At 42.5% G+C, this 5,044-nt stretch overlaps 1 pseudogene; it reads right to left on the bottom strand.

Moving 5' to 3' along the window:
• Window positions 1-728: 728 nt before the first annotated feature.
• Window positions 729-905, bottom strand: LOC144506679 (U2 spliceosomal RNA; annotated as a pseudogene).
• Window positions 906-5,044: the final 4,139 nt, after the last annotated feature.

The raw sequence follows: 5,044 nt of genomic DNA, 5'->3' as shown, positions 1-5,044 counted from the left end.
GTACAGTTTTGGTCTCCCTACTTGAGAAAAGACATACTGACACTGGAGGAGTGCAGAGGGAGTTCACTGGGTTGATTCTGGAGCTGAGGGTTGGCTTATGAGGAGAGACTGAGTAGACTGGGGTTATACTCACTGGAATTCAGAAGAATGCGAGGAGATCTTATAGAAAAATATATTATGAAGGGAATAGATAAGATAGAAGCAGGGAAGTTGTGTCCACTGGCAGGTGAAATTAGAACTAGGGGGCATAGTTTCAAAATAAGGGGGAGCAGATTTAGGACCGAGTTGAGGAGGAACTTCTTCACACAAAGGGTTGTAAATCTGTGGAATTCCCTGCCCAGTGAAGCAGTTGAGGCTACCTCATTGAATGTTTTTAAGGCAAGGATAGATAGATATTTGAATGGTAAAGGAATTAAGGGTTATGGTGAGCGGGCGGGTAAGTGGAGCTGAGCCCACAAAAAGATCAGCCATGATCTTGTTGAATGGTTGAGCAGGCTCAATGGGCCAGATGGCCTACTCCTGCTCCTAGTTCTTATGCTTTTGTGTTCTTATGAGCAATGAACAGAAAAGAATATACAGACAGTTCTCATTCCCTTCCACCCCTTTTTTTGTACTTTTCCAATTCAATCAAATCAAATCCAATTCAGAGTCTCAACAAGTTGAGACATTTCCGATCCAGGCTGACAAGACAGGGCAAGCGACCAAATTGCCCTGTCCTGGGCCTGATCTACGAGACAAGCTGATTGGAGGAGCAAAGCAACACCTCCTCCAAGACTTGAGCTCATTTGCATCTTAGCCAAAAGGCCGAGATACATATGAAGCTTCAATGTAACCTAATGACCTCAACCAAGTGCAGCATCCAATCCATACTACATTTGATCTTAGCCAAAAGGCCGAGAAGCGATCCACCCCTCAATAGCATCAAACATCCCATCATTCACCACAGTTGGGCTTTTGTGAATCCCTCTGTCCACAGCCACTGACTGACCTGCTGAATATTTTCCGCGTTTTCTGTTCTTATTCCACGCACTGCTGCCTATTTTTAGAGGGGAAAAAATGAACTTTTTTAACCCACTGCATACTGTGAATGCATTTATTCTGAATTGTTCAGCTACGGAGTCTGTCAACATGTTTACTCATTCAGGAACATTCTCTGGATTGGATCTGGTCACCGCTGTGGTAAAATCACATCAATTTTCCAAAGCTGCTCTTTGGATTGAACATAATTTAGTCACAAGTTTTAGCAAATAATGATTCATATTTAAAAAGTTCACTTTCACCTCCAAATTGGATGGTGGAAACCAGCAGGAAAAACAAAAAGTGAAGTCTAAAGCTGACCACTTTTTAAAGAAAGTTAAAAAAAGCTGGATTGTCAAACTCAAAATTCACACAAAGTAATATATAGAGCGAATTTAATGGGAAAATATTGAGCTGGGAAAAATATAATTCGAATTGTTTAAGAATTTTTTCCATAACATTATTTTTTTTATTCATTCAGGGGATGTGGGGTCACTGGCTGGCCAGCATTTATTGCCCATCCCTAGTTGCCCTGAACTGTGCCTGAGGGCATTTAAGAGTTCCTGTTGGTCTGGAGTCACAGGTAGGCCAGACCAGGCAAAGGTGGCAGATTTCCTTCTCCAAGAGAACAGATGGGGTTTTTTTTACAACAATCAACAATATTTTTATGGAAGTTAGATTTTACCATTTGCCATGGTGAGATTTGAAACCAGCTCTCTAGAACATTACCTTGGGCCTCTGGATTATTAGTCCAGTGACCACTATGCTACTGCTCTCCTTGTATATAGAGTGGGAGATACTTTACATTGCTAGCAGGCATGTGGCAATATCTGCAGCAATTCCATATTACAGGAAGGAAAAATAGGAGAAAGCTTTCAAGATATCAGGTTGCATTTTACAATGTGGTAATCCGGGTGTAAAACTTCACTCAATGAAAAATGAGCACAAGTCAGTGCGAGCCCACATTTCAGACTAAAAGCAAATTTGTCCTCGTTTTGCAGCATGCGTACAAGGAGTTGTGACTGCTAACTGCTTAAAATCAAGATCCATGTGGAGATAACATTGCTGAGTTTTAACAAGGCCAATAACCCTTTCAGTGTAATCAGGACAATGATGAGAAGACATCTTTTGTTAACAGCAGATGGGTCCAACCTCACCGTTCCACCATGTGAAGATAACTGCACAATTTGAAGGAATTGAAAGTGTCAAAGGCTGGTCATATAGCAGCCTGGCATTTCTCAATACAAGTATGGAGAATTCTGGACAGAACACTGGGCCTCTTGGAGGCCTGGGTATGAAACAAGAAAGAGGAATGGGAACGCACAGAGTGAAAGCGAGGTGGCCAATATTGAAAACCAATTGTTGCTTTAGTCACAAAAATCTCAGAAGATTCTGCTCGATTGCTAGATTTTGAGCGAGAAAGCTAATTAACTGGGTGTGGAAATCTCTGAAGCATCAGAGTCATGTGGCGCTGGAAACTGAGATGCTTATAAAAGGCTGAAAGCTCAGTGAAAAATCCACTGCTGATGCATGAACTGAAGAAATGTTGCCAAGTCTGCCAGCAGAATACCTGCCCAACAGCACGTACAATTGTATCAAGACCAGAAATCTCTATTGTGCCTTGTCTGATCAAACCTACACAAATAAAAAAGGTAAACGTTGGCAAAAAATAATTTCTTAGGCTGTTGCTGTGCATTAGCCCAATGGGTTGTGACAAGATGGATCACAATCTTAGAGGCAGCGCAGTACTAACTAATAAAAGAGCACCATGATTGCTGGCCTTCACCTTCAATGACTTTACAAGTAGTTATCTGCTCGGTGCTACGTATACCAATATAACCAACCCATTCCTTATAAACACGATACACTTTGCCCATTTTAATCTGGTCCTGGGGCACCATTGCAGGAGATAAGGCACCTTTTGGGATTGTTAAAAGTAAACATCATTGAATGTTAAAAAGTGTACAAACTCACTGGAACGGTGAAGCTACCAAGGAACTGTAAAAGAACTGCCAGGCTGTTAAAGGCTACTAGGTGAGTTGGCATGGAGGGGGTAAGGACAAAGAGGTGGATGGGGGGCATGGATTGACATAACAGATATGAGGGACCATCAGATGTGGGCAGAGGGCCATGGTCAGCATGGATGGGGCAAAGGAAACATGTTTGGGGCTGAGGGCCAGAGGGCTTTCTTTTTAAATTCAACACAGCGGTTGGGGTTTGGAGTGCATACTGCCCTTCTAAGAGTGCAGGTTAGGTGACCCCTGGGGAATGAGCTCCTCCCAGTGTGGGACCCGGTTGTACAGTCTTAGATCTGACTGCGGAACAGGACACACCTACAATAAAGAGGTTCCCAGTTTACGTTACTAAGCCTACCTCGTGGTGCTTTAGGCACTACAAGTTGATGGTGCATACATAATCCCTCCTTCTCCCACAACTCAGACCCCTGTGATCCCCCTTCTGTAACCAATCACCTTTGCCCTGGGATCCAGCGGCAAATTTTGGCCTCAGTTGGTTGTTGTACCAGCAGCAACCACCACCTCCTTAGTGGCACTGCAATTCAATCGAGCTGCGGGCCTCCGACTGGCCAACAGCTCTTGGCCCATAATGCTTTTGTCCCCTTGATCCCAGAGGAGGACCCACTGCTGACTGTCAAGTGAGTGGAACATGTTGCGGCAGGCCTTCCTGGAAAAAAGAGGCAATATAGATCTCGCGGTGGCTCTCCAGCCGAGACCCTATCATTTCTGCAAAATTCTGCCCATAGATTCACTCGGTTGCACAAAGCGTATTAGTGCTATGAGACAGTGAGAGAAGGATATTGTAGAACAGAGCAGATGGAGAGAAATGAAGCAAGAAATTGTATTCAAATAATACCTTATCAAAATCCCAGGACACGTCAAAGTGTTTTGCTTCAATTAATTACTTTTTTTGAAGTACAGTTCCTGCTGTGATGTAGACAAAGGCAGGGGCCACTTTATGCACAGCTCGCTCACACATTGACCTGAACGATAAATTGAACTGTGCCTGTCGGTGTTCATTGAAGGTGAAATGTTAACCACAAGAAGCACTATTTACATCCGACCAGACTGGCACACAGACCTCACTTAACCATCCAACACAATAGCGTTCTCTGAATGTTGTAGTTAAGTGTCAATCTGGATTGTGTGCTCATGTTCATACTGGCATCAAAAACGCTTTTGACTCAGAGTAATCTATCAACATGGTTGTGCATAGCATCCTCCTTCAATGCCTTTCCATCATCATCCAGCTGGTTCCTTTTATTTTGTAATGTTCAACCAATTTAAGGGTTTGAGCTTTTTAAATTTCTTTGTGCAGTAACTTAAAGGAGTTGACTTGTGTGCGGCCTGTGTAGATACCTTCGGGTTGCTACACTGTTGAGCAGCTTAGCAGGAACATTGGTGGTAATGTGCTTGCCTAGTTCCATTCTCATACAGCAAACCAAAATATTGCTTTGCACTGGCTTCTCTTCCTGTTGCTTTAAGTGAGCTCTCCTTGATCCCCCTCCTATTTCTCATCAAAATGTTACTCAGCAGAATCACCTGAAAAAGTTGGTGATATCCAACTTGACCTCATCACCACTTTTCTTCACCCCTCTGTTATAATTCAAATCAGAAGCTCCAAAGTGTTTTATGAAGTCCGCCTGGATCATAAGTTTTGCACTTTGAATTTGGCTAGGGTGAGCATGAGATATTTCACTGATTCAACTGAACCACTAAGGAGTTTTTAATCAAACAAAGTTATTTAAGTATATACAGTTAACATGGATAGAAAGAAAATTAGCAGTAACTTTTACCAATTACAAACAAGAAAAATGATATTGTGTAACCCTTGGTGAATATAGGAAATGTCCCAATCAAATTAATCCCATAAATAAAATCCTTTCCACAGGTTTAGCACTGCAAAGACTAATGCTCATGTGATACTGTGATTTAGTCCTTTGGTTGAGTTCTCTTGGGGCACACAGACAAGCTTGGAGTCAGAACAGCTTTGTAAAACATCAGGGAGACTC

Source organism: Mustelus asterias, chromosome 17 (assembly GCF_964213995.1).
Source record: "Mustelus asterias chromosome 17, sMusAst1.hap1.1, whole genome shotgun sequence".
In the NCBI taxonomy this organism is placed as follows: Eukaryota; Metazoa; Chordata; class Chondrichthyes; order Carcharhiniformes; family Triakidae; genus Mustelus; species Mustelus asterias.
The sequence above is the reverse complement of the archived record's forward strand: the minus strand, read 5'-3'. Positions and strand labels throughout refer to the sequence as shown.